Below are 20,735 nucleotides of genomic sequence, written 5' to 3' on the forward strand. Positions count from 1 at the left end.
TGAGATTTTACTGCCTATGTTTTACTTCTACAATTTTAATGGCATTTTTTTTAACAAACATTGAAGGTCACCTATGTGCCAGGCACTGTACTATTGCCTGAAGATTCTGAGTTGAAGGATCCATCCAATCCTCCCTAGATTCTGACAGCTCAGTAGGAATGCTAGTCATTAAACAGTATCCAGGGGACATCAGGGAGTGGTTAACTCTGATGGGGACAGGGAGGAGGGAATGGTGAGCAAGTAGTTAAGGGAGAATTACACAGGAGGGCATTTTTCATCTGGGTCTTGTAGGTAGATGCAAACTGGTCAGAAGACAAGGAGAACTTAGAGTAATTAAGCAGCAAAGGCTGAGTTGAAATGAGATGAGAAAATTTTAAGATCCATGATATCCTTTATGTTCCAAAAAAATAGATGTTTTAAAACTCATTAGATGGGTTGGCACATCAAAAGCTCTTAATTATTTTTCATTGATCAACTATTGAGATTAGTTTGAAGTTTGGACATATGGTGTTTTCAATCATTAGAAAAGATTAATTTGCTTATTATGGAATAGAAGCTCATTCTATTCTCCAGCATTCTTCTAGAAACTGAGAGTCTAGATAACTTTCTTCAATCAGTGAGATTCCTATTCCCAAATGTTTTAAGAGTATATTGTAGAATTCAGTCAACCCAGCCACATGCAGGCTGCAAAGCTCCAAATCCAATTCCTAGTTTGCATTCTACATTTTCAAAACTATTATTGTTACTACAACCAAACAACAGGTAGGTGGCTATTTGACTTTTGATTATATCCACAAGCAAAATGCACAGAAGAAGCAAACATAAAAAATAGAGAAGGTTACAGACCAGAGCTCTCAAATGATTTCTATTAAAAGTTATGAGTTTAGTGGTCATGCTTCTTGGGGTATAAATGGCTCCCTAACCCTTATACTGAGGATGTTATATTTTCTTTCTATAAGGCTTCTAAGCAGGGTTATAACCAATGCTTGATTATAACCAATGCCACTGGTGTTAGCCAGTTTTTTTTTTTTCTGTTATTGTTGACATCTATTTCATTGGCACAACTATTTATCAAATCTGGAATCTTTTTCAAATGTACACAAAGTACTTTCTACATGAAGACTGGAGCTCCCATTAAAAATAAGAGGCTTTAAACTGGAGAATCAATGTACAGAGCATCAATCTCTAATCTCAAAGGTCTACAATCTCAAATCCACCAGTTGCTATTTATGTGAACCTGGGTTTTAGGTACTAAACTTATTTGTGCCTCAGCTTCCTAATGCATAAACCAGAGACAAAAATACTTGTAGCATCCTTATACAGTTTAACATGATAACATATGTAACATATCACTCAGCACAGTGATGATCCATAGAAGGCACTCAATAAACAAATGCTCATTTATTTTATTGGCTCATAATAGAAATTTTTAAAAGCCAACAATATAAAAACATGAAATAAAATCTAATGCTAGGATTTAATTAAATTGTTTGTCCCTTATGCTTACATTCATTAGTAACAAATAATTCTTGAGATACAAGAGAAGAAAAAATCAAGGGAAATAGAGAAAATAGGTTATTGCATGAATAGTGAAAAATTATATTTATAACATTCATCTTAATTGTGAGTTAATAAAAATAAAAGTGAATGTCATACATGGTTATTTTAATTGGAGCCTATATCAAGATGGCTAAAAATAATCAAGTATTCAGAAATAGTTCTTCAACATTCAAGTAACATTTGAATCAAACAATAATTTTTCCCCTGCAATTCAAAGCTAATAAAATCAACCTACCCTTGGAGTAAACAAATATTTTGTTCAATGACTTCTATTCTCCATTAAAGCTTGCTTAATCCCACAGCTAAAAAGTAAATAAAACATGTCTTAGGAACCAAAAGAAAGAGGGACAGTTAATACTATTTTGATTCATTAAATTGTTCCTGACAGATAACACTTCCAACTGCTAATTAACGTCATTCTGACATTCCAGGAATTGCTAAAAATGTTCACAGTGAAGTTCAATCTGTTTCTTTATGAACTATTTTGGGCTTAACATGCAACACAGGATAACTGAACAATGGTAGAAATTGGTGTCCAGCTGGTTCTTCAAAAAGCTCACAAACACCACAGACCACCTCTGTCTGCCCTCAAATCTGAGGGTAACTTTTGAGGGAATGTGAAATATGGAATCTGCCATCAAAAACAAAACAAATAATAACATGCCTGATCCACCTTTTGCTTAAAACCAATTTTCCAGAGAATTTAGTTAAAAAGTAGGCATAATAAAAGATGTCTGCTGATGTGCACTAATCTCAACATTTTTCAAAACCTTAACCTGAACAGTCTCTCTTCCAGGTTCCATTGTCCATAATTATTCACAAATATTTTCAAGACACATAATCTGACAGGAAGCCGCTGGATGTCTCAGAATATAGTAAAAGAGGCCAGTAGGTTAACACTTTTTCTTTACATTTTTCTTCAACCAGATTTGCTAAATCCAGGAAATGATTTTGATTTGCAAAACAATTAGCCAAATTAACAAATTAATGTCATCAATCACAGTAAAATGGGATGACATGGAATTTTTTTCATACTGAAAGTAAGTCTGAGGACACTAGGGAAAAGGCAGAGAAATGGAATCCTATTATCCAAAAGACATTTTAGCTCCTGTAGGGACCTCATGACTCATTAATGTGGCTAAGTGAAAACTAGAAGGCATATTTTCAGCATGCATTTCAAAATGCCTCAGCACATGTAACTCTAATCAGTTTGAATTATTAAAATCTGTGAGTGAGTAAACCTTCCCAACAGCACATCCTTCCCTGTGCACAGGATGCCTCCCTCACACAGTATTGTCAAGAGCATTCTCCTGGTCATTCAGACTGTGATGAGTAGGAAAGACAAGGTGCATGATGGGTAAGGCCTTGCTGATGAACCACTAAACTTCAAGTGTTTCCAAACTAACAAAGTATTGAAACACAGTAATGAAAACATAAAACAGAATCAACAACTTCATGCAGCCAAGATACTGCTGCTGGAACTTCCCTGCATTTATGCCACCATTAGGCAGTTACAGCCTCTCAGTCAATCTTTTAAATTAGTCAATCATTAATCCAACAAGTATGCTGTTAGCCAGACACTGCCCTAGGCAATGGGGAGTGAACAGTGAACACAATTAGAGTGCCTACAGTCTGGAGCATGCTGTCCAGATATAAAGACGAAAAAAGGAAACAGGCAAATATGCCACATAGTGACAGTTCAGCACAGGAAGGAATTGTGAGTGTGAGTGTACACAGGGGAGGCACCAAGTCCACCCTGGAGGATGTCATGTAAGCTGAACCATGAACTGGTGGTTGGAAGGGAGACAAGAGAAAGTCTGCTTTAAACAACTGAAACAGACATGATAGAAGGAATGGGCTGTTCTGCCCTGACTGGTGTGTCTCAGTTGGTTGGAGCATTGTCCTATAAACCAAAAGATAATAGGTTTGATTCCTGCAAGGCACATGCATAGGTTGTGAGTTTGATCCCCAGTTGGAGCATGCACAGGAGGGTACTGACTGATGTTTCTTTCTCACATTGATGTTTCTATCTCCCAATCCTTACACAAGGCCATGCTTCTCTAAAATCTTTGAAGCGTTGCTTATGCCATGCCAAATGTTTAGACTTCTACTCAGGGCAATGCAGAGAAATTCATGGGTTTTAAGTAGGAGAGTGACATAATCAGATTTTCATTTTAGAAAGATGACAGTTTTGATCTTGAATTGGATGGAGTAGATACCTGGAAAGCAGTTTAAGAAAGACTGCAATAACCCAGGCAATAAATGATGATGACCAGAAAAAGGCTGGAGCAGTAGATTTGGAGAGAATGAAACAGAATCAAAATATATAAGGGTAACCATGCACACACACACCCAAATATAGGGAACAAAGCACATTTGGAGAGATGGTTGGAAAATGATACGTTCAATTTATAACAGGATGAATTTGAGGTCAGTATTAGCCCCTTATACACAATTAAACAGTGCATGGCAGTGAGTTATCTATCTGGACCTCACAAGCTGGTCTGAGGTGGACCTAAATTAGAAAGACATCTCTACTGCAAATGATTATTCAAAGGGTGGCAGAGATAACACAGGTAGGAATGTGTAAGAGAAAAAAGATAAAACACTAAAAAACACCAACATTTTAGAAATAGGCATAGACAACTAAGCATAAAAAGAATTGAAGAAGGGATAGGAAGAAACTTAAAGAGTAAGTACAGAGAAAGCCAAGGACAAACATTTCAAGGCAGGTATGGTCAAAATCTGCAAATGCTACCAAGTCATCAATTGAGATAAAGACAGAAAAGTGCAGTGGATTTCATAAAAAGGAGATGGATGATAGATGAGTTGGGGACCTTGGTTGCACAAAGGCTGAACTGTACTGAATTAGGATGCATCTAAAGGAAAGGAAGTAAGAGTATAAAGAATATTTCCATGCACTCGGAAAGCCCACTTCTGGACATGTATACCAGTGAAAACAGAGATGTCAGATGTGGTATAATTTCATGTGGTGATGAGCTCTAAAATGAAGCCAGGAGGAAGGTGATATTCACTGCTATTGATGGGGTCAAGGGTACAAAACGCTAACACACTGGGTGGATCATCTCTGTGAACACTGAAGTTACTCCAGACTTGGAGTAGCAAAGAGGCACGAAACAGAGAGCAAAGCCTTTATGACATGGAGGACAGAAGTGAGGACAGCTGCTGACAGTGATAAGGTCATGGGTTTTATAACCAGGCAGCATAAGCCTAAAACGGGAGGCACTGATAAGCGAAAAAAGAATTATTATCTTTAAAATGCACATGGAGAACTAAGGGGCCCCACCCCTGGCTCTGGACTCTGAGAATACAGACTGTAGCAAATTAGCAAATCATTCATTCATTCATTCATTCATGAAGTAGTTTCTGAGTACCTGCTAGTGCTAGAGCCATACTAGATCCTAGGAAGATTCTTAGTGAAAAAAATCACATCTGGTTTGAGGTCTCACAGAACATATAGTCAGGAGCCTGTAGAAAAGTGGAAGCCTTAAATTGGAGGAAGGTGCCAGTCAAGACCTAGAGGCAAAAAGAGCTTCCACTGAAAAGGAGGACAAAGGAAGGGCCTTTTTTTTTTTTTTTTTACCTAAGGAAACCAGTTCCCCGTAAGGCACAGTGCACAGGTTTTGAAAAAAGGAAATGGCAGAGGCTGAGACAAGGGCTGAAAGCACAGAGCAGTATGGGCCTCACAGAAGAAATAACTTACCTTGGAGAAATTTCATTTTCAGAAGCAACTAAGAATGTCAGGTGTGCAGCCTACAGAACTGTCTAACTGACCTTGGGGTTTCCAGTGGAATTAGTCCCAGATGATCAGGTCACATTTATTTGGGCTTTTCAGAGAATCCAACTGTCAGGCACAGCAGTAGCTTCTGGGACCTGGTTCTATTTTACAAAGCAGCTTAGAGCTGGTTAGACTGTGGGCCCATAGAATCTGAGTGCAGGACCATACGAGGCATGAGGTATTCCCCAACAGAAACAGCCCCTGGAGCTCAGAAAGAAGCCGGACCTTTTGCAAAGGGGCTAGCCAGATCTAGATCGTGCTTCTGAAGGAATCCACTGACCTTGGTCTTCTGTATCTTTCTAACCGTTGTACCTCCTTTAAATATTCATCTTAATTTGTTCCCATACACCATATGTGAATCTTTCTCTAGGATCTAGCCTCAATTCCTCCCTGATAAGAAATGTGCTCCCTTAATTACCTCAACTACCAAAGTCTTGATAGCCACCCATCCTGACATGTTCTGGCCTGACCCAAGATGCTCATTTGCAGTAGTTGACAATATAGTTTATTGAGCTCTAAAGAAAGATAAAGACTAAAGAAAATAGTCTTTATCTTTCTCCTTAAGCCTACCACTTGACTCCTCTTTTTAAAGCCTCTGAGAACTGCCCCAGTTTACCCAGGGTCAGAAGACCAGGATATAAAAAGATGTATCACCATCTTTACCCAAATTCTAGAAATGAAATGCAGATACTTCTTCCAACATTTTCATTCATCTTTTATTCTTCAAGATAAATCTGACTATTGTGTCTCCTCAGCTGCCTTCTTGTTCCTCACTATTTTCCTCTCCAGAGGAACAGAGGTTTTTTTTATTAAAGATTTTTATTTATTTATTTATTTTTAGAGAGAGAAGGGAGGGAGAAAGAGAGAGAGAGAGAAACATCAATGTGCGGTTGCTGGGGGCCATGGCCTGCAACCCAGGCATGTGCCCTGACTGGGAATCGAACCTGCGACACTTTGGTTCACAACCTGCGCTCAATCCACTGAGCTATGCCAGCCAGGCCTTTTTTTTTTTGCCTAGTATTTTGATCATACCATGTTCCTATGAACTGAGTGCTGTGCATACCATAAAGTGCATTTCAAATTAGATATTCTTATGAGTCAAGAAGCTCCTCTGGCCCTGTAATCTTAGCCTCCTTGCTGGTGGTTTCAAGGCCATCTGCCAACTTTCCTGATTCTTTCTTCACCTCCTATAGTCTTTCACTTTCCCTCACTGCAATCAAACAAATCTTTTCTTGGCACTTTGTTTAATCCTTCCTTTGCCATCTCTTTATCTCCTTCCTCACTGCAGTTGGACAAGGATTTCCATCATCTGTCACTGCACCCTCTGTCTTCTTATATTTGTTCTCAAATTCCAGTTCATACAAATAATTTTGCCACACCAGGTAGAAAAGATGAACACAAGCCTCTGCCCCAAACACTTCTCTGGAATTAGGTTCACAGAGAGCAAGAAAACATGATGAACAAATGTTCAGTTGCAGTCCTTAGAATAATGTCAGCATTTACAAAAGGTGCAAAATTGGAAAAGCTGAACCATGAGAAAAATATAAGCACGGATTGGTTTCCCCTTCATTTGCTTGCAGACCAAAATAGAAGCAGAAGCTTTTATTCATTGCCCTTTGCATCCACACCCACTGCCTGATAAACTTCCTCTCGCCGGTGCTGTCTCCCCATGGGTAGTGGGCCATTCACTGGGCTGCAACCTATCACTCATTTCACTGGGGGCTCTGTGAGAGCTTCCACACCTGTCGGTCTTGTTTTCCAATGCTACAAATTGTCGTGGGCCATGTACAGTTACAAATGGCCTCCGCAAGTTTTGCTGGTAAAAAAAATAGATCATCTCTCTTTCTGTTTCAAAGTGATGAAACATATATATATATATATAGCTAAAGCAGCTAACATTCCTGAAACCCTTCATTAGGGTTTCTCACTAGGGTGAGGGCTGCTCAATAGGAGAAGTTGAAATAAGATGCATTAAAGTCTATTTCCAATGTCTCCAAGGTAATCAGCAATATGAGAAGTTACAGTTTCCAAAGATGCTTAATTTATGTTTGGGAAGGTGCAGAGGCTTGAGCCAGACATACTGGAGCAACACAATGTAATCATATTATGTTAGCACAAACATTCTGCCCGGATGGAAATAATTGGAGTGTTAGATAATGTGTTTCCAAATAAATGAACTCAAATATTTATTCTATTATTCACTCATTTATATAATACTTCTTGAGCACTTACCATGTGCTAGGTAACAGTATTGGTACTGGGGACACAGCAACAGGAAAAATAATTTAAAATCTCTGATGTTTTATTGGTAAAAAAAAGGCAATAAACAGATTGAATTCTAATGGAGAATACTTTTTCTCTATTCATTTGTTTACATGGAGGTTGTAATGGTTAATTCTTTTTAATTTTATTTTTCAATTACAGTTTACATTCAATATTATTCTGTATTAATTTCAGGTGTAGAGCATAGTGGTTAAACAATACTATACTTTACAAAGTGCTTCCCCTGGTATTTCCAGCACCCATCTGGCATCAGACATAGTTATTTCAATATTATTGACTATATTCCCTATGTTGTAATTTTCATCCCCATGGCTATTTTGTAACTACCAATCGGTACTTCTTACTTCCTTCACCTTTTTCACACTGGCTCCCAACCCCTCTCCTATCTGGCAACCATCAGTCTGTTCTCTGTGTTTATAAATCTCTTTCTGTTTTGTTTGTTAATTTTGTTTTTCAGACTCCACATACAAGTGAAATCACATGGTATTTGCCTTTCTCTGACTTATTTCACTTAGCATAATACCCTCTAGGTTCCTCCATATTGTTGCAAATGGTAAGATTCCACTCTTTGTTATGTCCGAGTAATATTTTCCTGTATATATGTACCACATCTTTATCCAATCATCTACTGATTGGCACTTGGGTTGCCATCATATCTTCACTATTGTAAATAACACTGCAGTGAGCATAGAGGCTCATATATTCTTTTCAATTAGTGTTTTGGGTTTCTTCAGATACACATCCAGAAGTGGCATCACTTGATGAAAGGCAGTTCCATTTTTGATTTTTTGAAAAACCTCCATAGTGTTTTCCACAGTGGCTGCACCAGTCTGCATTCCCACCAATAGTGCATGAGGTTTGTCTTTTCTCTACATCCCCGCCGACATTTGTTTGTTGATTTATTGATGATAGCCATTCTGACAAGTGTGAGGTGGTATTTCACTGTGGTTTTAATTTGCATTTCTCTGATGCTTAGTGTGAGGTGGTTAATTTTAGGTGTCAACTTGCTGAGCCATAGCGCCCAGATATTTAGTCAAACATTATTTTGGATGTTTCTGTGAGAGTATTTTCTGGATGCTATCAACATTTAAGTTGGTAGATTTTGAGTAAAGCAGATTACTCTTCCTAATGTGAGTGGCCTCAACCAATCAGTTAAAGGTCTTAATTCCCCCACACAAGAAAGAGTTCTGCCAGTAGGTGGTGGCCCTGGGACTTGAACTGCAATTTAGGCTCTTCTTGGGCCTCCAGCTTGATGGCCTGTCTGCAGATTTTGGACTTGCCAACCTCCATAATCACATCAGCCAATTCCTTAGACACACATGCACACACACACACATTGCATTGATTCTATTTCTGGAGAACCCTGACTAATTGACTAAGACAGGGGTATTTGGTTTTGATGGAAAAGCATCCAATCCTAGCATACCCGTACTCGTGCTCATTTGTATGTTGGCATCAGTTACATACTGCCCGGGGCTGATGGTGGAGGGATTAGTTATTCCTATATTTCTCCCCCAATAACCTTCATGATATATTGTCGGTGTGTTCTTACCTGGGTTAACAGTCATCATGGTAAGCTTGACCTTGGAAGCCCCACCTTTGGCACCTACTGCTGGCGTCTCTTCAACTTTGCTCATTCTAGTGTGCTCTATGAGAAATCACTTAGTCAGCTGGCTCTAGGTCACCTAGAAACCTTCCTAGGACCAAAACTCAATCATTAGACCTGAGCAACACCTGCCTGGATCCAGTACTGAGGTCATCCAAATGTTAAAATCAGTAAGAAAGTGCCACAGTAGGAAATGGCAGTCAATCCTGCCCCCAGGGACAGCAGGCCACACAGCAGCTCATGCACTTGTTAACTGGAAACCTTGGACACCACAAAGCCCTGTTCCTGTCTTTAAAGTCCTAATTCTAAGGCAGTCCATCTTCCTGCTGGACTTGGCATGGATCCAGGCACACTAGGCACTGGCATGTGGTGTTGGCTTTGCTTATGCTCTCCCTCTGCATGGAATGCTTGCTTCCATTTTTCTACCAGAAAACTATCTATCCTTCCAGCTTTGCCTCAAATGTTACATTTTTCTTAAGTTTTTCCTGACCCCCTGCTAGGGAAATTAATTACTCCTTTAACTATTGCCAGAGACATTTATATTTCTTCTGAAGATTAAAAAGGATACTTAAAAACATGGTCATATTAACCAAGTATTCAAACATCAGCCCAGTGAGAGCTGTTCTAGAAAACTAGTCTAAGTAAAAGAAGGTGAAAAGCTTACTGGTTATATTCTATTCTGCTGTTAGTAATAGTCTTTATAAGTATAATTTGTAAACAGAGATTGACAGCACTTGATAGCTAAGGGGGTAGGCTGCTTTTCAGAGATTAATTAACTCATAAATAGGCCATAATCCTCAAATATGAGAACTTAAAACTTATAGTACAGTGTTCACTAAGTGGGTGTTGGTCATTTCTCTCAACATAGCAGGGTATGAACTCCATAATTATAATTGTTCATCATTCTTATATTTTAGATCCTTCATTCCTAAGAACAAATGGAATTGTGCTGTCTTGAAAAGAGTTTAAGCAACTATTAATTTATTCCAGTGGAATGTCTTAATAAAATGCCTCCTCTTGCTGGGAATTTTCAAAACTAACACATGTCAAATGCATTTAAATGCCAGAGCAGTTTTTCCCCTCGGGCTGATTTTAGCACATATCATGTGCTCAAGTTAAAGCTGATTTGTTAAAGAAATAATAAAACTGAGCTAATCATGGAAATAGATGTTGGATGGAATTACCAACAGACTGTGGTAAGAACCTTCATAAACACTCACTTATTTTTGCAAAGTTCATCTGTTGCCTGGAGCCCCCAGGAGGTGGTTTCAGTTTTGTACTTAGCTTAGCTTTTGGGTTTCATGTGCAGGTAGCATTCAAACATACCATAAAGGTGATAAAGTAATCTTAATCTTTTGAAATTCCCAGAATGTGTATTTTTCTCCATCACAGCTTTAGGATTTTTTCCAGGAAACCTATTCATACTTTTAACACTTCTGCAGAGGTAAGACTGTGTTTGAGCCAATTCCACACATTCTGCTCTTCTTTAGTGGTTGGTCAAGAGTGGGTCCCTGCCTGCACTCTCTTCCATCTCTCCCAACCACTGGCCTTGATGTCACATGAAGGTAATGGCAAATCCAATGGTCATTTCTCACTCCCCATTTCACCCTGCTGCTCAGCAATGTTTTATATAGTCAATCTCCTCCTGAAAATGCTCATGCATGTGGTCCACATTCTCCTAACATTCTGCTTTGTGGCAGCCCCTCTCCAGTACAGCCTTTCCAGATGCCTCTTCTAGACCTTCCCAGAGCTCAGACTTCCATCTTGTCTTCTTTGCTCTCCACACTCACACCCAGGACCTTGCATCCCATCTGATGGCCTTAAATCCAGCTACGGTCTTTGACTTCCTCATGTGCATCACCATCCCTGGCCTCTTCCCTAAGCTTCAGACAAATCTGCACAGCAGGCATCTCCTCCTGGGTGTCTTTACACAACAGTTCTCACAGAGAACTCTTTTAGGCCCTCCTCCAACATCTGGTCCTCCTCCAACATCTACCCCTCATGAGTCTTCATACTGGTAAATGACACAATGACTTATTCACTCAGGCAAAAGCCTTACGTGCAACACCTGACTCCTGTCATATGCTCAGACCCCACAATTACTCTATCAGAAAATCCCATCAGCTTTATCTTCCATTTTCTGATTACTCTGTGTGAACACCACTCTGGCCCAAGTCACTCCTGCTTCTCACCTAGACCATGGCATCAACCCCTAACTGGTCTGCCTGTCCCACCCCCTTATCAGCTCTTCACAGAATATCAGTAATAGTTTAAAACCACCCCAAAACTCCTCATTACACTCAGAAGTACTTTGGGGAGGATGGAGTAGGGGGTGCAGGTAACAGGGAATTTTATTTTTGTTGTGCCCCCACAGATTATGACCTCCTTAATGTGAGGATTTCATTTTGCCTGTTTCATTCACTTCTATATACCCAGTGCTTAGGACTGTGTATATCACATAGTAGGGGGTACACAGTAAATATGTGTCGAATTAATCAATCAATTACCTAGCGATAAATTTCTGTTGTTCAAGAAAAGAAAGACAACGTATAATGGCTTTAAAGAAAATCTTCTTATTGCCTCCTTACCATACTCCTTCTCACATAAACTTTAAGGAACAGAAAAACGTTTTCAAGATTTTGAATATCTACTTTTTGAGCCAAATATGACCAAAAATGTATTAAACAAGAACTGGCTGAACCAAGATATAAGTATAGCAAAATTAGATATGTAGTAATTGAAATAAAGTCAGTGGGCATACAGAGAATTAATTCATAATTGTAGAGAATAAACTTGAGGAGCACTCTCAGAATAAAGGCCAAATGAATAAACTTGTTAAAAATATGCACAAAGGGAACAACATATTTGAAAGATAAATCTTGGACCAATAAAAGAACAAATGTATAGATGAGAAGCAATAATAGGAGGTATGAGAGGATAAAAAAATCCAGACCTGAAAAAGTAAAGTTGAGATAGAAATTGATAGCTTAACATCTTCCAGAGGAACTTAATAAGTAGAAATTATATTATGCCAAAGACTCATAAAAATTTTAAACCTAAAGAATTTTTTAAGTGAGTTCTAAAATCAACCAAACTGGGGAAAAATCAACTACAGTTTCTTTTCTAATATCTCCTCTATAATAATAAATGCCAGGCAACAAGGCAGTTTATAGCTCACAGAGAGGGAAAGTTTATGATTCAAGAATTTTATAAATATCCATGTGCTATTCATATGTTAGAACAACATATGTTAAATAACTACACCTGTAAATGAAGAATGTTATAAAAAAAAATCAGCTAGGACATGAAAAAGTCTTATAAATTTACCACCCAATAAGTTTTCTACAAAAATTGACTGAAAAAAATATTCCAGATCACCAAGAGGTAAACAAAACTTTGAGCTAAAAAAATGGAGACATTTTATAGAAAATAACTGTCAATATGCATTGAAACTGATTAACTGCTTAGAGATCATTAAGTACATTAACTACTATGAGAAAAATAATATATTCTAAAAATACAATTTTATATTTTGCATTGTTTTAATTACAACTATAGTAATTAAAACTATAGTAATTAAAACAATGCAAAATATAGATTTATTAAAAAAGAAGACATTTGTTCCAAAAGATTTGTTCCTGCTAAATTCCAAATTAAATAAGTGAAATAATAATAAATTTTTGCAGGCAGTGAGGGGGCGGGGTGATGGAAGGGAAATTGGAGAAACAAAAAATGAAATTCCTCTTAAATTTTTAATGTAAATACTAGTTGAATTTAAAAGAGACTATCTCTCTTCCATATATGAAATCTTGGAATAAATCTAACAAATGGTGTGCAAGACATGCATGGAAAATTTATAAAACTCTTTTGAAAGACATTAAAGACTCAAATAAAAGGAAAAAAATACCATGTCAATTCTTCTCAAATTGATCTTTGAATTAAATGCAATTCAACCAAAATTCCAGGAATGTGTTAGATGGAACTTGACAAGTTGATTCTAAAACATATACGGAAGAGCAAAGAGCAAGAACAACTAAGAAACATCTGAAGAAAAAAAAAGGTAGAGGGATTTGTACTGCCAGAACCTAAGACTTGCAAAACTGCAGTGATTAATTACCATAATGTGGCACTGACTTAGGGAGAGATAAATGAAACAAAATAGAGATGACACCCAGAGCCTTTCATATATGAACATGTGATGTATGACAGAGGTGGCACTGAAGATCACAAGAGAAATTATAGATGTCTGATAGATGGTACTAAGACAGTTGGTTGCCCATATGGGAAAAAAATTGAATTCCACATCACACCACACTCCCTGCACTGCACACCTCCATACCACATTCACACCACACCATGCACACTATACTCACCACACTACACAGCTCACACTCACCACACCACACATGCACCATACCACACAATGCACATCACACTCACCACACTACACACCTCACTCTCACCACACCACACCATGCACACCACATTCACCATACTACACACCTCACCCTCACCACACCACACCATGCACACTACACTCACCACACTACCCATACCACAGGAAAGGATTAAGGACTTGAACATAAAAGTCAAAACCTAAAAAACTTTAACATATACAAGGATATCATTATGGTCTCAGGTAGGGAAAACTTCTTAAATAATATGCAAAAAGAGGTAATGAAAAAATCACTAATGCTTAGCTACCTTACAGTTAAGAACTTCAAATCATAAAAAGATGCCATGAAAACACTCTTGCATGCTGCTAGCTGGAGTGTAAAATGATACGACCACTTTGGGAAGCAGTTTAGCACTTTCTTAAAATTTAAATGTACACCTATGAAATAGCTATCCATTCCACTCTTAGGTATTTACCCAATCAAAAAGGAAAAGCATGTTCACACAAAGGTGTGTACCAACAGTTTTCTTTAATAGCCTAAAACTGGAGACAACCTAACTGTCTACCAGCAGGCGTATGGGAAATCAGATGGTCACATATCCATATAATTGAGTATTATTCATCAATAAAAACAAGTTAACTATTGATGTTTGCAACAAGGATGAATCTCAAAATAATTATGTTGAGTGAGTAAAACCAAAGTGTATGCATACTCTATGGTTCCACTTATATAAAACTCTAAAAAATGTAAACCAATCTACAGTGACAGAAAGCAGATCAGTGGGTGCTTTGAGATGGGGAGTGTGGGGGACAGAGGAGAGAAATTAGAAGAGGTAAAATAACTTTTAGGGGTGCTGAATCAGTGCAGTATGTTGATTGTGGCTTCTTGTATGTACATGTCTAATTTTATTTAATTGTTCATTTAAATATGTATAGCTTATTATATGTCAGTAATGACAATAAAGTTGTATTTTCAAAAAAATACATAAACTGAAAATACAAACCAAAACCTAGAAATCATCTTCAACACATATACCCATCAAAGGAAATGTGTTCATAATATATTAAAACAAACAAATAAACAAAACATCTCTTTGAAGCCAATAAGGACAAAGGAAATAACCCAATAGAAAAATGGGCAACAGACACAAATGAGTATTTCATGGATGAGGGACCACAACTGGCAAATAAACATACAAGAAGATGCTTAATTTCATTTGTCACCAAGAAAATGTAATTTTAAAATCATAATGATATACATTTTATTTCCATAGGCTTACAAATGTCAAAAAGTCTAACAATACAAAATGTAGGCAAGGACACAGATCCATAGGGACATGTCACTGAAGAAGGTATGCCACTTACAAAAACAAGGCAGCCTTATACTTGCAAACTGAAGCTACTAATACCCTGTAACCCAGTAATTCTGTTATCAGGAACACACTTAGAGAGATTCTTGAATGTGTACATTACTAGACACCGACAGTCACACTCATAGAAGTAATATTTATAACAGTAACAAACTGGGAAAAACTCAAATGTTCATTAATAAGAAATAAATGAGCAAATTGTTATATATTTATAGAAATTTATCAGGAAAAATATAGATGACCTATATCTACATGCAACAACACTGCTGATTCAGATAAATATCATATTGCAGAGAGGTAACAATTGCATAGACCACATAGAGTATGACACAATTTTTTTTAATTAAAAAAAAACAAAAGCAAATAAATTTTGCTTAAGAATACCAACACATGTGATAGAACTTAAAAACAACTTCAAAGAGAATAATAAATCTGAAAGTAAGACTAGTGCTTAGAGATGAATGATCAGGAAGAGCATGCAAGTGAAGGGACTGGTGGGGCAAGATTCCACTAAATTGAGTGCTGATATTCTGGTTAAGTTGGGATCCTGTTAAGCTGCATGATTCCAGTTAAGGGGTATTATAATAATATAGACATGTAAGTAACTTTTATAACTTACAGTCTGCTTCAATATTTTGTGTGTATCAAATGCTACATGATAAAAACATTTGAAAGAAAAATTCTCTACTTAGTATGATAAAGAGTAGTCAGTAATATACAAATATATATCAACAATCTTAGAAATTCAGTAAATTTTCAAACAATGAATAATAATTTACAGAATACAAAATACAACTAGACAATAAACATGGAAAAAGTACTGATCTTAACTAACAAACAACAAATTGACACATTTTTAAGAATTCAGTATCAGTTATTGTTAAATGTGGGCACTTGAAATTCTGTAAGTATGATATACTATAATACTATTGAAAAACTGTCAAAACATTTTAATAGTCTAAAAATATTCTTACATTTTAATCTAGATATCATACTTTTGATAACCCTTATTTTTGTAATTTATTCACAATAGCGGAAAGTAATGTTCAATGATATAAAAAATACTAATAATCATCATATATCTCCTCAAATGAATGGCTTACAGATATTAAAACTGATGTTTTTGAAGATTATTTAACAACAAAAAGCAATGCTAATAACATTGGATGAGAAAGAACACAAAGATATATATATGTCAAAATGACAACTACATTTTTTTAAAAGGAATAGCATATCAAAAGAAATGAAATTAAATACTCCAAAAGCACAACACTGGTTTTGTTGGGTGAATAAGACTAAAAGTAATTCTTTGCTTTTCTCTATATTCCAAGATTTTCATATGTGAATTATATTTCCTTTATAATTTAAGAAAGTTAACAAAATCATAAAAGACTAATGTTCAAATATCAGGCTTACCTTTTTACAAACATTTTAGTTTTCCCTCCCTAAAGTCCTAGGAACATTTTTCAGACCAGTATGAAAAAAAAAGTGCAGGCATCAAAGAAAAAAAGTTGAATTTAAAACCCCATAAGAGTTTAAAAAGAAAAAGCTAAATTTAGCTGGAACAATGGACAAAATTAATAGAGATATATTCCTTGAATTTGTATAAAAGGACAACATAAGGGGAAAAGTTGCAACCAACCATTCTCCCCACACACAATGGTTCACTTTTCGGTGAGCAAAAAAAGACAATAAAATTCTAAAGCACCATTTTCAAATGAGAAATTACATCAATTTGAACTTGACTTCTGAGATAGAGACAACATTTTTAAATAAGACACAAAGGTGGGAAACTGGTGAGCACATCTATCGGCAGACAGCTGCTTATAATTTTGGTTTAGAGTTGGAACACTATTCTTGGAAAAACCAAGAGTGTTCAATTTATAACAGATGTAACCAAGTGTTTATTACAGTAAAATGCTAGTTTTTGTTAAGTCAAAAGTTCAATGAATAAACAAGCTCTATATGTAAGCAGAATGACATTTATTGTTCCAAACCAAAGAATTCAGTCTAATCAGTGGTGAACATTAATTATTCCATTAGCTACAGTATTCTCAATTTTATTCTACTTGGAAAAACAGGACCACTTACTTATTTGCTGTGTTATTCTTTGTTATTTGCTCAACTGTATCATTCTCATACATGCCATGCATGATTGCAATCATGAAGTTAAACTTGGGGAAATAACTAAACATCATTATGAATCAACATTTCTCCCATGTAACAGTCTGTAATCTAAAGGGGGAGAAAAGTGTAATTCAAGACCTGATTCATAGTCTATCTGTAGTCCTTACATAATAACATAAAGTTATGCCAGGCTTCCCTCCATGCAACCTTTTCATGGGTGTCCCTAACTGTAGTTTCCCACTTAAACCCTTTTCACAGACCAAGTTTCCAGAAAGACTGAATCAGCCACACTATTTTAATGAAAATCTTCAAGTTTTAGTCCTGCTCCACAGAGCGGCTAAGTGTGGGTAACAAGAGTCCCAATGCAGTTTAGAAGGGAAGAAAAATGCCAGGAAACAGAGAAGCAATATGGGTGAAGACTAAGAGGGAGGGAACTGGGTGAGATCAGCAGGCAAGAGGGCAAGCACTGTGGGAGAAAGACTGGTATCCAGGACAGAAAGCCTAGGTGTAGGAGGGCTCAACCCTGTGGAACTAAGACGTATCCGATGGTGACAGTTTCACGCAGCCAGCAGAATGAACTTATATGCCTTCATATTCACCAAGGACCAAGGTTATGGTCAGATGTGCAAATCCTGGGTGCGGGACAGTTTGAAGGCAGAGTCATCAAATAAACATGGCATGTCTTTCTGGTGCATCAATTAATTCAGCAACAAGTAAACAAAGCATTTCTCATGTTAAAATAATTATACATAGATTGTGGAGGAAAATACAAAATTTACGTGAATTTTTAAGTTGTTAACACAAGGACTCAAATAATATTTATGGTTTTGGGGGGAGCCATTTAGGGCTAACTACCCAAATTATGGCATCACGCCTTCATTCTCTTCCACCTGTATGGATACTTAGGGATAAAATTTGAGAGAATCTGCCGAGTCATCCAGCCTAATAATCAAAATCTTCCATAATCAGCTTCCTGCCCACCTTTCAACCTTATCTTCTACTACTATTAAATCTAATACCACTGTGAAAAATAGCTTGGGCAACTCCTAAGAATGATAAAAGTTCTAATCCTACTGTGTTTATAAAGCTTTGAAAAATACAAGTGTATTATATACTCTTTTGTGAAACTTCAAATAGTCTTAATTAGAAGTTACTCATGACCCATGCTCAACTATGGCAAAACTTGAGAGTGAAGTAATAAATCTGCAAAAATAAATCTGAGACAGCAAAACGTAATGATATAAGTTCCATGCATTAAAGCTATTGCATTTATTCCTTAGGAGAGACCAAATGCCATTATATTATTCTGTTTTTAAATTTTTATATAAGACCCTAATAAGGTGGTATTTTCCTTTCATTTTTCCAGGCACAGCAGCTCAGAAGCAGATAATTAAACAATCAGAGAAAGAATGAGAATACTTCTGGAAACGAGCACAATAAACTGGAAGCAGCAGTTCACAGTGACAGCAAGCAACTGTAATAAGCCAGATACAAAGTGCAGGACATCCAGTGCATAAACACATTGAAAACATCAATAGCCCTAAGAAAGTGGTATTTTACAGGAGAGTTAGAGAGGCTAAAATGGTCATCATGGTAGCCTCCTCAGTATCCATCTGACCACAAATTATAAATTCATCACTCTGTGCTAGCCAGTGACTGGTCTAAGAATGGGTACATGGACCAATCCTGACCAATGAGATGGATGATAAAGCCTACAGAAGGGCTGTCTGATGATATTCAAGGGTTCCTTTGGCCACTTTGCCACCACTGAGAGAATGAGGCCAACACACTAGGTAGGACAGAATTAAGGGAGGATCAGAGGAACAGCTACATCTAAGATTCAAGACCCAAAACAACCCCATCAAGAACTAATTTTTAAATTGTTTTTCAAGTACAGTTTTCTGCCTTTCCCCCCTGCCCCTTCCCACCACCCCAGCCTTCCCGGCTTCCCTCCCCCATTTCCACACCCACCCCTGTTGTTGTCCATGTGTCCTTCATAATTGTTCCTGTAAACCCTTCACCCTTTTCCCCCTTTATCCCCTCACCTCTCCCTTCTGATGACCGTCAGTCTGTTCTCAATTTCAATGTCTTTGGCTATACTTTGCTTGCTTGTTCATTTTGTTGATTAGCTTCCTGTTAATGGTGAGATCATATGGTATTTGTCTTTCATTGCCTGGCTTATTTCACTTAGCATAATGTTCTCTAGTTCCATCCATGCTGTCACAAAGGGTAGGAGATCCTTCTTTTGTATAAATCTATGAATTATATTACCTCCTTGTTAAAGCCAATTTCACTTGAAATTTCTATTAACATGCAGTCCAAAACTTCTTATTACACTGACTAAGCCCAAGTCTTAGTTTCAGACTGGGTGACATGAAGTACGATACTGAATTTCTTTGAGCCTCAGTTTCCTCAGTGGTAAAAGTTCCATCATTGGTAATTAAGAGGATTTAATGAGAAAACAGAGTGAAAACATTACATCAGATATGGTCTGTTATTAAAAAGAATGGCACACCCTAAAAACCAGGACAATATATAGATTACATTAAGAAGCTAGGGGCATTTGCAAAAGATTTTTATCCAGAATTACTTGAATTATAAAATAACTAATAAAAATAATAGCAAGATTGTCTTCTCCCTCAATATGATGAATATTTATTTATCTTGATCCAAGAGCTAATGATAAACTTAGTGGAAAAACACTAAAGCCATTCCTTTTATAAGGAATTAATTGCGATAAATGTAGATAACATAAAATTTACCATCTTAACCATTTTTAAGGGTACAGTTCACTGGCATTATTTATATTCATATCATTGTGCTACCATCACCACCACCCACCCACAGAACTCTTTTCATCTTGAAAAACTAAAGATCTACAGAAAACTAAAAATCTATACAAATGGGAATAACAAAAGAGGAAAAACTATAGTAACTCTGACTCCAAGAAATGATAAATCCTTTACCTATAATTTTATCCATTTGCTGTGCAATGCACAGGGTCTGCCAGAGCCAGTCAGGAGAAAGGTGACAGTTTTGATATTAAATTAAAATAACAGTGGCAACAGGAAGCCCTAACCCACTTTCCAGTTAATCCAGTGCTTGCACTTTGGGGGCAGAAATGGTCAACATGGGATGAAGGGATGGGTTCTTGTGGCAGTTTGGAATCCCCAAAGTCACTCTGGAAGTCCCATGTGACATTTCAAGGGCACTCTCTCAGGGAAACTGGCTAATTTCCCAGACATTTGATGAAGGGCTCACATATTTCATTCCAAAAGTGATTTTTAATGGGTCTAAAAAATGGGACTTAAGGACAAAAGCCTACACAGGATTGGGTGGATAGAAGCTATTATTAATGTACTGAATCCAAAAATATTCTTAGGGTCTTCACTAAGTTGAAAAAGTGTCAATGGAATTCATACCTTTCATTTTAATTTTCTAAGCATGACCTAGACACAGAGATTTTTCATCCCTTAGAGAACATAAGACATTTTCATTCTGGTGACCTGTGAATGTTAGTGGAATAACTCTAGGCTTAAAGTAGTTAATATACTTGCATTGAATTTTCATCTATGAAATTTAGGATGGGTTTTC

This window comes from Phyllostomus discolor, chromosome 1, assembly GCF_004126475.2.
Source record: "Phyllostomus discolor isolate MPI-MPIP mPhyDis1 chromosome 1, mPhyDis1.pri.v3, whole genome shotgun sequence".
Lineage (NCBI taxonomy): Eukaryota > Metazoa > Chordata > Mammalia > Chiroptera > Phyllostomidae > Phyllostomus > Phyllostomus discolor.